Source organism: Dipodomys spectabilis, unplaced genomic scaffold (genome assembly GCF_019054845.1).
Source record: "Dipodomys spectabilis isolate Male_0828 unplaced genomic scaffold, ASM1905484v1 ptg000043l, whole genome shotgun sequence".
NCBI lineage: Eukaryota > Metazoa > Chordata > Mammalia > Rodentia > Heteromyidae > Dipodomys > Dipodomys spectabilis.
The window spans coordinates 8,739,119-8,751,531 of NW_024870720.1; the positions used below are offsets into that span (position 1 = coordinate 8,739,119).

Genomic DNA, 12,413 nt, shown 5'->3' on the forward strand with positions numbered 1-12,413 from the left:
GTTATTTTAAACTCCCGTTAAGGTGTCATTGCACATAACAAGAGGATATTTCTGTTGGGATGGTTTTACCTTAAGCCGTATGTTCACCAAATCAGATGTCTCTTGACATGCTCTCCAGTCCATCTGGCTTACAGACGGTTGTCAGTAATACACGAGCAATCTGCATCATGTATGGACGTCTAAACATCAAACAAATCAAATTCTTTTGATGTCTCCCTCAATCAGTCTTTAGTTTCAAAAACATTCTCTGTGGCACAGTGCTGAGTATAACAGGACCATCACCCGAGTCTGCCCTTTCCTCCCCCCATTGCACACTCAAGCAGTGTTTTAAGGGATTTAAAACACTTAACTGCTTCAAAAGACACTTGAGCTGGGATGCCTGCCTTTCTCCAGGCTGCTCTCAGACACGCATCACGTGCATGACACAGAGTGTCCCATTTCCCCACTCTGTGTGGTCCATGGTGCCTGATAAGACCCAGGCTCCATTGGAAAGGTTTTCTGATGTTTACCCAGGGTGCAGAGGGTCTGCTTCTTAGGGATATTATGTCAGTAGCTACCTAGGACAATGTAGGAGAGAAAGAACAGCAGGCTCATTTAATTCACCACCACCACCATCATGAGACAGAGAAGCACGATTTATATTTGTCACATGAGATTACCGATACCCAGGCCTATGAAGGGACGAGACCATTTTTACATCCCACATCTCAGGGAAAAGTGAATAAGTTTTACGTCAAGTGTCTGAAGATCACAAGTCAATATTAAAAATAGATGGTTAAATGTCCATGGAGCATTCACTGTCATTCTAATCATATCCTTGTGAATACCAGGAAACCCTTCCACAGTCCAGAGAGGAGGGAGAGAGTTCACCGGTCATACAATCTGATTGTGACGCAATAAAACAGAAATAAAAAGCTGGAATGTAATTTAAAAACCCTTTCCATTTGCAAGCCTCATCCACATGCTTCGCACAAAAATACTCACTGGTACTCTGAAATCAAAAAGGAAATCAGGAGGAAGTGAGAATTACAGGTAACTTCTGAGACAGACAATGTCAGACTCAGAGGAAGTTTTCTATTGCTTATTTTTTAAAAGGAAAAAACAGATGACCTTATTAACTCAACTTAGGAAATAAAGATAGGCTTTAAAAGGCTACCAAGATAGCTGGGAGAGCTGGGGGAGAGACAATGTAAGGGGAGACATTGATCAACATTCATCATACTAATAAATTATGTTGAGTGCAAACCTTTTTGTACAATTAAAGATAATTTTTAAATAAATAAATCTAGCAAGAGAGAATTAATAAAGATAAAAGCTGATGGAAGTAGCACGTGGCTCAAGTGGTAGGGCACTAGCCTTGATCTGAAATGCTCAGAGACAGCTCCCAGACCCAGAGTTCAAGCCCCATGACCAACAACAATAACAAAAAGATAAAAGCTGAAATTTAAAGGATTAGAAGGATGAATAAATCAGTCCTAAAGCTGGTCTTTCATTGGGAAAACCAACAAAAAATATAAATCCAAAGAGAAAAAAAGCCATGGCAATCTAATAGATATAAAAGAAATGAAAGGTTTTTTTTGTGATTTTTATAAACCAATCCATGGCAAGAAGTTTGATAAGCAACAGAAAAGAATCATTTCTTAACAAACTACAAATTATCAAAATTAACCTCAGAAGGGAAAACCTTGAATAATCCAGTTACCATAGAAGAGACTGGGAAAAAAACTAATGAATTAGCATTGACAAGGATCAGATGGTACAAAGATGCTACAAAGATACTACCAAATGGTACAAATCTAACCTTTCTTCATCTTCCAGCTTGATTGAAATATAATAGACATGTAAAATTTATGTATCTATTTAAAGGTATATAGTGATTACTTGACATCTGTCTGTTTTGGCCTCAATCAAACTAATTAACACATCTATCACTCAATTATCTCTTTTTTTGGTATGTGTGCTGACAACACCTAAGATCTAACAAATTTCAAGTAAACAATCCAGTATTTTAAACTATATTCACTATGCTGTACACCTGGAATTTATTTATTTTGTAACTGAAGATTTGTTACATGTAACCAACATCCCATTTTATCCAACCACTGGCAACTGCTGTCCCACATTATACTCTGTGCTTCTTTTGGATTCCACAAATAAATGAAAATCATATCATATTTATCTTTCTGTGTCTGGCTTATTTCACTTAATATAAGGTCAGTATATTGCACAAATGATAGGATTTCTTTCCTTTTTAAGGCTGAATAATATTTCATTGCAAATACACACCCCATTTTCTGATTATCCACTGAAGGATACTTGGAATTTTCCAATATCTTGGCTATTGTGAATAGTATTGGCAGCAAACATGTTATTTAAACTATTCCAAGTTTAAATTTTACTGAAAACATGTGGTATACTCCCCATAGTTCTAGTGCTAAAACAGTGAGCACAGACCTGTGTATAAATCCATCCATGATAAGTCATGCTATAATAAGGAATAAGTCTAGGCTGTAATTCCTCAGAGCTCTGTGTGTGTGTGTGTGTATGTGTGTGTGTGTGTGTGTGTGTGTGTGTGTGTGTGTCTGCTTCCTCTGTACTTCACACAGCATCAAGGAAGCCTGAGTCACACATACCATGGAAACATTCCTGGAATGTGGTATGGGAGTGGGTCTTCTTCTTCCTCCATGACCAGGTATGCACAGATTTCTTTTAAGCTATTTCATTATTTGTAACCTATTGGCGTTCTTGGTTACTGTATCATTGAGGCTACTGTCTCCACATGTTGTGTGTGAAAATTTATACAACAAGAGGCAATGCATGAGTGTGATGAAGAGTAGAAACTCAGAAATAACACCATTTGGAGCCAACTCCTGATTCCACCATAGCTTATCAGGCACACAGCTGGCTGTGTGCTTGACTTTCCCACCTGGGAAATGGAAATAAGGGCCCTCCTCAAATTATTTACCTGAGATATAAATCTGTGACACTATTGCTGGGAATAGTGTCAGCACATGAAAAGTATTTAAGAAGTCAGTGCTGATGAGGATGATAGCATCATCCTCATCTATTTTATCACTACTTTTAGGCGATGAAAGATTATGATTTTTTTCATTCAAACTGGCAAATTTCTTAGCTTCTCCCTAGATATACCATTTGACCTTGAAGTACAATGGAGCTGAATTTTTTAAAAAAACAATTATGAAGTCAGGCATCAGTGGCTCACACCTGTGATCCTAGCTACTCAGAAGGCTGAGATCTGAGCATTGAGGTTCAAAGCTAGGCCAGGCAGAAAAGTCAATAAGACTTCTAATCACCAAAAAGCTAGACGTGGAAGGTGGCTCAAGTGGTAGAGCCTTGAGTAAAAAAAGCTAAGGGACCGTGCCCAGGCCCTTGAGCTTAAGCCCCAGAACTGGTACACACACACACACACACACACACACACACACACACACACACACACACACACACAAGTATCCATTTTTAAGTGCACAATTCAGTGTTATTAAATCCATTTGCATTGTTGTACAGCATTCATCACCATTTGTCTCCAGAACTTTTTAATCATGCAATTGTTCCAAACTTTGCAAATGAGAATTCTGCAGGACTTATTTAAATGTGCTCTTTCTCTACATCTGTAAGATAAGCACAGTTGGGACTTTGTTGCTAGTATTTATGTGGTAGAAATGACAAAGTTCCAAACACTTGATAGGGCCTCAGTAATTCTTGTCCAGGTACCTGAGTGTCCTCCTTCAAAAACTCTAGTGCTTGGGGGAAGGTTCTTGCAGCCATGTTGGTGGCATTCCTCATTCCTATATACTCCTTCTGTCTTCCTCTTCCTTTTCCCTGCTGACATTTTTTTTCCCCTCAGACAGGTTGGTTTGTGAATACAAACAGCATATGCAATGTGTTAACTCCTTTTGGATGCCAAGAATGTGCTAGGTGCTATTTTAGAGAAATAACTTGACTATTAGATTTACTGTATAAATTAAGCCAACACTAGCTTGGAAAGAGGAAGCTAGTATCCATGGGAAATTTATTATTTTGAATATACTATTTTAAAAAAGCATTCCTTGAAGATGAAATGTGGTTTCCACTTGTACATGTTTACAAAGCCAAGAATCTAAAGTTATTTGAAGACAACTTCTTCTCTTCACCTTTTTCGAATTAGATAGAAAGATACTGGAATATTGAAGATGGCCCCAAGTTCAGCTAAGAACCCGATAAATTTGAAAGAATAAAAAGGAATGCTGTGATTTTCCACCAGATTCTTTTTTATTTAATTATTTTTTGCTTTGAATTCCTGCTTCCTCCTTTTCATATGCACTTAAATAGCAGCAAATTTTTTTTTTCGGTAAACTTTCCTCCAGATGAAATTAAACTTTCTCTAGGTCGTGGTCTGAATGGATGAGTGCAAAGGTTGCTTATGGCTTTTTACTTTGTGGTATTTCCTTTCTTGCTGGCTTTTTAGCCTTCTCAGTAGAAAGGTTATGACCTTAAAGTGCAATTGAGGTGATGGTATTTGGATCTATCATTAAGGCTCCTACACTTCACAACCCATTTGGCCTCTCAAAATCTGTTTCTTTTTCTAATGTTATCCACATGCCTGACCCAGACTATGAAGGAATTTGTTCCTGGGGTCACTTCTGACTAGTAAATCGTTGTCTTAACTTGCAGCCCTAGAGAGACAAGTATGAAAGGTATCCTTTCTTATGAAGCTTGAAGGATGCAGAGATGAACTGGGCCCTTGCTGTTTGACTCCTGTTGGCCTTGCATTCCTTAGGACAGGCATTAACGTTGTAGGAACTGATAGGAAGCTGATAGTTTTAGATTATGGGCCACAATGGAACAGCGATGTCTGCTTCACTCTGCGTTGAGTATCGTTTGAAAGCCTGAGCCCTGTCTCCATAATTTATCTGCATGTATGAAAGTATATCATCTGCATGTATGGAAGTGTCACAATGAGACCCTTTACTTACTGTGTACAATTTGATATTTGCCAATAAAACAACAGGTTTTGAAGCAGAGGAGTCTGAAGTCCAATGTGTTTAGGAAATGCTAAGTTGAGAGAGTTTCTTAGGGTTTCTCAGAATTGTGAGTCTAAATATTATGACCTCCGGTTGGTGAATATTGTATGTCACATCTTTTCCACTTTATTTGATTCAGAATCCCCTAGGACGTATACTTCAGGACTATGAGACACGATGAAGAACAGTTTTATTGCTGTTAGTTCTTTAACCACTAACAGTATTATTTTAATCGTTTCTAAGTGCACAACCCAGTGACATGAAGTAGATTCATGACGTTATGCTGTCATCACCACTGTCTAGATTCATGAAGCAGACACCATGAAATAGCATAAACACCATGAAATAGCTTCTAAACACGGATGTTTGTTTCTCATTGTTCTGGAGGTAAGAATTCTAAGATGGAGGCAGTAATAGACTTGGTGTCTGGCAAGGGCCTTGCTACATGGATGGCATCATCTGTCTGTACTCTGATCTGGCCGAAGGGCAGGGGTGCACTCTGGAATCTTTTTTTTTTTTTTTACAAAAACAACCCAAATGTTATTTGTTTAATATACATTGCAAGGACTTTTACAGGTTTAATTTAAAAAATAGAAAACATAACAAAAACAACACCACAGCTCCAGATAACAGTCTTCTACAGAAGTCAAGGAAAAGGACAGGTAGGCTAAGGAAAAAACAGACAACACAGGAGAAACTGGACAGCTCAGGTCAGGGCTCTTGGCTACAGACTTGTTTTAAGTGGTTTCTTGCAGGTACTTCTTAAAAGCTGTGGGGTTTTTCCAGAGCTCGGCAGCATGTGTGTTCAAAGGGCTGTCGATGTTGGGCTCTCCTACCGGGCTCTGGATAGACAGCAGGAGGGTCCTGATGTCATACAGGGCCAACCACTTGCCTTTGAGGATGTCAGACAGATGTTTCCCCGGGTGTCCACGTGGGTGCGTTGTAAGGGTAGCCACTAGGGAACTCCAGATCTTCATATACTGCGCCAGCTGCTCCATGGAGAGTCCCTACCCATTTGAACAGGTTGTCTGATTCGGGGAAGGCAGAAATTGCTTTGTCACCAGACATCATGAGAGTCATCAGCTCGGCTCGGCTCCTTGGTGGCGGCAGCTGGGTCACGGTTTGGGGAGGCCATGGGAGTGTGGCGCTGGCAGGGAGACAGAAAGTCCACACTGGGGAACTGCCTGGAATCTATTTTATAAAGGATCCCGTTCCAAAGGGTCCTTGCCTCCCAGAGGCTCCGCCTTCCAACGACCCCGGCCCCTAAGGGCCCCGCCCCCAAGTACCTTACATTAGGGATTTTTTTTTTTTGGTAAAGGTGACATACAAAGGGATTACAATTACAAGACTAAGGAATTGAGTACAATTCTTGTACTCGTTGTTACTCCCTCCCTCCTTTTCTCCCCCATCCCTCCCTGCCTACTCCCCTCTCTCCCAAGTTGTAAAGTTCATTTCCAACATAGTGTCTTGTGAGTATCACTGTTGCATTGGTCACCCTTTTTCTCACCGTTGTTGTGATTCCTCTTCCCATCTCCAAGTCCGACAGGGGGTAAGCCAAAAGGGGGATAAAAATAAAAGAAAAAATTACTGCATACAGTACACCAAGGGGGGGGACCCTCTTGTTTCCACATCTTGGAGTTCATTTTGTTTAGCATCATTTTATAAGGTCGTATGTATATAGCCATTGAGCTATTGTGATCCTCTGCTAGAACTATCCTAGACCTATGCTAATTATTATAAATGAGGGAAACCAAGCATCCTATGTTTTTTACCCAGAGAAACACAGTATGATTTTTTCCAAGTCTTTCCATTTCTGGAATGATGTCACTTTTTCTGATGGAAGCATAGAATTCCATTGTGTATATTCAATAGTTTCTTGATCCATTCATCTACTAAGGAGCATCTGGGTTGATTCCATATCTTGGCTATGGTAAGTAATGCTGCAATGAACATAGTTGTGCTGGTAACTTTATTGTGGGCTTGTTTGTGGTCATTTGGGTAAATACCCAGGAGTGAGTGGGATATAAATTCTAGGGCACGTGCTTCCCATCTGTAATGCCATTTGCCATTGCATTTTTAATCATCATAAGCTCTTGTGCCTATTAATCAGTAACTTTCCATTATTGCCTGGCTCCCAGATCCTGGTAACTCGACTGATCTAGGAGCCTCATATAAATGGAATCATACAACAGTTTTCTTTGGTGTCTGGCTTACTTCACTTAGCATAATGTCTATTGTTATAGGATTACAAGAATTTTACTCCATTTTATTACTGAATAATGTTCCCTTGTAAATACATGGCACAACTTCTCTATCCCTCCACCTCTTGATGGACATTTGGATTGTTTTCCCTTTTTGACTGTTGTGAGTATAAGCATTATTTAAAAGTAGAATGACGAGAACATGTAATTCTGTGTTCAATTTTTTGAGGAACCATCAAATGCTTTTCCACAGCAGTTATACTATTTTACAGTCTCAACTAACAATGCACAATGGTTCCACTTTCTGTCCATTCTCACCAGGATTTATTTTTTATAATAGCTGTCTAAAGAGGATGGAATAGCATTCAGTTGTATTTTACTTATACATTGTGATTGCTGTTTAATTCAATATACACTAATATGTGATCCTGTTGCCATTAATTACATAGTTCAGCACAATATGTGACTTGTGTGGGTTGGAAGATATCCTAAACAGAATCTCCCATATTCAAGGAGATGAGCCTGTTGTTCCCACAACTTGATGTGATTGTAATGGCCAATTGTTTTTAAAGCTCCTACATGCCTGTTTTTCAATTCTGTATTTATTTAATCATGGACTAGTACCAAACCCATTATCATCCATGGGCTACATTTTGTCACTGTTCTGGGTCATGCATGTCAAGTTATGGGCATTATGGGATTATGGGCCTATGATAGTTGAAGCAGTTGTATTCTAATGTAAATGCCTCTCAAAGCATAATTAGTAAATTATGTTGGAAACCAATCTGGTGGAAAACATTTTAATGCTTCCATTGAGTTTTAGGGTTAGGTTAAGTAGTTTGGGGAATAGCTCAATAATTTTTTCAGAGGAATAAATTGCTTGCAGTCTCAACTGTTTTCCTGATCAAATGGGCTCCCAGTCCTCCTGAGATAGCACAGTGGTACTGACCTTCAAGTGAGCTTGAATGTCAAGTCCTTGAGAGAAGAAATGGAAGCTGTCTGAATGTCCACAAGTGTGTAATGCAGAGAGAGGGATCAAAATCAAGAGGAGGGAACAATGGGATCTTAGGGGTTGGGCATTCTTTGTTCCTAAACATCCCATGAGATGGGAGCAGAATTCATGAACTTTTACTTGCTTCATTTGTAAACTGTTAACTTCTGTAGAACCAAAGAGCGAAAGAAGTAAAGTAAAATTAAATTTGAGTATTTAGCCAGGCACCAGTGGCTCATACCTATAATTCTAGCTACTCAGCAGGCTGAGATCTGAGAATGGCAAGTTGAAGCTAGCCTGGGCAGGAAAGTAGTTGAGACTTCCATCTCCAATTAACTACCAAAACATTGGCTCACCTGATATAGTATCAACTTGAGCAAAAAAGCTAAGGCACAGCGCCCAGGCAGAGTTGAAGTCTTAGAATTTGCCAAAAAAAAGCATTATATTTAGTACAGTAGCAGTTGTTAGCATTCTATTCTTTAAGGACTTTGCTCTGAGTTTAACTCTTGTTATTTAACCTGGTCTGGTCTGTAACTGGCTGTATAGCCCAGATTGGCCTCAGACTTGCGCTCCTCTTGCCCAGTTGCTGGGATTTCAGGTGTGTTTCACCCTACTCTGCTTTGCTCTGTAAGAATTGTGCAAGAAAAATCCACCTTGGGTCTATTTTTGTGAATATAGCCTGGGTTCCATGTCTCCTCTTAATGAATCACATTTTTCTTGTAGAAATGATTCTCCAACTAGTTCTTCTCTACCATTTTCTTGCAGTTTTATGGCCCCATCTGCCACTGTGCGATGAAACTTGACTCTGGGCAGGAAAGTAGAGGGTTTTTTTTTGAGGGTTTTATTTTTCCTGAGATGTTTTTTTCCCAGTACAAATGAGAAAAAGAGTTGGACCTCTCAGAGAGTGACATTTTTCATGCCTAAAACTTGGAACTTGGAGATCCATGTGGAAGAAATCTGGTGAAATCATGCAGAACAGGCAGACAAGAGGTAAAGCAAGTCTAGGCTCCAAATTCGGGAGGCACTGGCCTCTAGTTACTTCAAAGTCACCTGCATCTCCACCCCACCCGGGGCAGGCTTAGACCCATTGTGTAATCCAACATGTGCTTTCATTTCTCTCATTTACAAACAAGAGTCTTAATTCTAATGATGACCCCGCTTGCCCAGGACACTTCCCACATTACCTTTCATACATTAAGCATAGGATACATAATAAAATGAAAACAATGACTCTTTGATCTTTGCCCTAACCAAGATTCACATCTTCCTCCAGTTGTTGAAAAAAAATCTTAACATATTATTGCAAAATGCCTTAGGATATTCAACTTTATATTCTTTTCTTTAAAAAAATGGGTGAGGGAATTTAATGCCTGGGAAAGGGATGAGGCGGGGGAGGGTTGATGTTTTCTGTGAGCGGCGGAGACTAAAGAATGCAGAGGAATGTTGGGTCAGAGAGGGAACTGGCCGGAGATGCCCAGAAGACTTTTCCACGTTTATCTAATTGGTCCAGTGATTACAGCACCATTATTTCTAGACATTCTGGGAGCCAAGTTAGAGATTGAAGGTGGTCAATCTATAATACACCACTTTCTCTCCAAGTTGAGATATATACACAGGAGTTAGGAAGAGATTAGAATATCAGCTTTACTTCCCATGAAACAAATTAGAGCATATGGCTTTTAGAGCTTCAGCCAAGCAGTTCTCTAATCCTTACTCCTAAATTAAATAAATGCATCCCCCCACCCCATTCCTGGCACAGCTGGACAGCCACAGACCTCCCCTACAGAGAAAGACACCTTACCACATGACAGAGTAGACAGGATACATATGTCCTACAGACAGGCTGTCATTAGGAAAGGAAATCTAGACTTGGATAAGCTAGACAATTCTCCTTACTTCTCCCAAAATATAAGGGGAAGAGAGGTGTGCGCCAGGAGCATTGTCCTCCTTGATGTCATTCCATATACACACATTGTGTCTCCCTCTTCAAGAAGAGACGAAAGAAGGTTGGGCTAGCCCCCAGGCCTACGTGTTCCACTTGTGCTCTTTATTTTCTCTTTTTTTTGCTTCCTCAAAGCACAACAAAGAGGTGAAAACATTGAAGACACAGACAGTGGAATAGTTGAACAGTCACACAGGACTGGATCCTGAAGGAAATAAAGCAACTTGGGGAGAAGGACATGGACAGGAAAGGAAGGACAGAGTAGAGAGAGAAAGTTGGTGTTGTGGAATAGAAGCAATGAGACATCTAGAAGGGGGGGCTAAGGTCAAGGAGTGGGATGCAGGAATTTGAGATCCCTTGAATGGTTCTGGGTAATGATAAGCCAGAAAGAGAATATGTAAATAGAAATGATTAGAATAGAATGTCAGCAGCAAGATGATCATGGTTCAAGGCCAACCTGGACAAAAAGTTAGTAAGACCTCCACATCAACAAAAATTCTGGCCATAATGGCATGTACCTATAATCTGAGCTGTGTAGGTGATATAAATAGGAGGATCATAGTCCATGTCAGCCTGGGCAAACAAAAAAAAAAGGAAAGAAAGAAAAAAAATGAGACCTTACCTAAAAAATAAATAACACAAAAAGGATAAAGGAATGGCTCAAGTAGCAGAGTGCCTGTCCTGTAAGCGCAAGGCTCTGAGTTCAAACCCCAGTACTACCATAAAATAAAATAATGAAGAAAGTCCAACTTATCAGTTTTCATCCTAGCAATGGAAGCAAGTATAATAATGGAAACATTTACTGGATTATGGCTCTGTGCCAGACACCTCTATTGTAACTGCTTTACATATATTCTCCTATTTCATTCTACATAGCAATCTTATGACTTTATGGCTACCTCCATTTTTTGCACTCATTCATTTCATACATTTATATTATGTCCTCACTCTACTGTAGATATTGTTCCAGTTAATATCTGAGCTGAAAAAGACTAGATATAAATAGATAACTCAGGGCTGGGACCCTGACAGAGACTTCCCTGGGATGTTTGGCAACCTGTGAGGACTTGTGCCTGGCTGGAGTGGTATAATGAAAGGAGGACCTGGAGAATGTGAGCGCAGAGGGAGTATGTGACATCCTATAGGATGAGTGAGCCACTCAAAGGACTGTACTTTTTATTATAGCAATTTTTTATTGTGATTAAGTGATTACAGAAATTTCATAGTATTGTGAGACAGTGATAGTTAAAGTCACAAACACATTCCAACCTTCATGGGCAAATTAAAGTTTATGAAGTCTATAAAGTTTATGAATTCTATGAGCTTTGGCAATAGTTATTTCTTGCACATCAGGTGATATGTACATTTCTTTCCTTTTGCTTAGTGTCAGCTCTTCCCTCTTCCCTCTCATTCCCTCCCTCCTATCGCTGCCGTTGAGTTGCTTAGTTCATTTTGATCAATGACCAGTGCAGTGGATGGGTACCGCTGTTGTATGTTTTTCCTGTTTCCCTCTGTTTCTGCGTCTTCCTCCTAGTTTCCCTCAGATGTGCACATATATACTATATATGTGGTCAGCAGCATGGGGTCATTTAGTAATGATTCGACCAGCTGAGTAGAGGTCCTTTGTTTCTTGAGTCTTGTTTACTTTGTTGTATCTCCTTACATTTTGGATATGGAGACCATGTGCCATTTTTCTCTTTGCTCTTGGCTTACCTCAGCATGATTTTTTCCAGTTCCATCCATTTCCCTGCGAATGCCATTATTTTGTCCTTTCTAATGGCTGCATAATATCCCATGGTATATAGGTACCACAATTTTTTGATCCCTTCATCTGTAGTGGGGCATCTGGGTGGTTTCCATATCCTGGCTATTGTAAACAGTGCTGCAGTGAACATGGAGGTGAATATGTAAGGACTATACTTTCAGAAGAGAAACTGAGGCAGAGAGTCATGAAGCACCTTGCTTAAGGTCACATGGCCACTCTAGTGTCATCATCACTTCAGGTCATATGGCCAGTCTAGTGTTATCATCAATGGACACAGCATGCTCCCTGCAAAGTGCTCCCAGCTGGTCCCCTGACTCCCTGACCTCCTGGTTGCTTTTCTTCCTCTTCTTTTTTGGCACAAGGAGCAGCTCCTCAACTGTGATTTCTGAATAGTTCTGTCATCATTTCTCCTATCCTTCTGAGCTCTTCTAGAAAAGCTCTTGCCATCTTTCACTGCTGTTGTATACATATGCTGATGTATCAGCAGGGC

General features: G+C 40.0%; 1 protein-coding gene and 1 pseudogene across 1 annotated transcript in view; one reads left to right on the forward strand and one right to left on the reverse strand.

Annotated features, from left to right (window-relative positions):
• The window catches only part of Limch1 (LIM and calponin homology domains 1), a 305,943-nt gene that overhangs the window by 191,998 nt on the left and 101,532 nt on the right, over positions 1-12,413 (forward strand). The window lies entirely within an intron of this gene.
• On the reverse strand, positions 5,674-6,104 carry LOC122106634 (annotated as a pseudogene).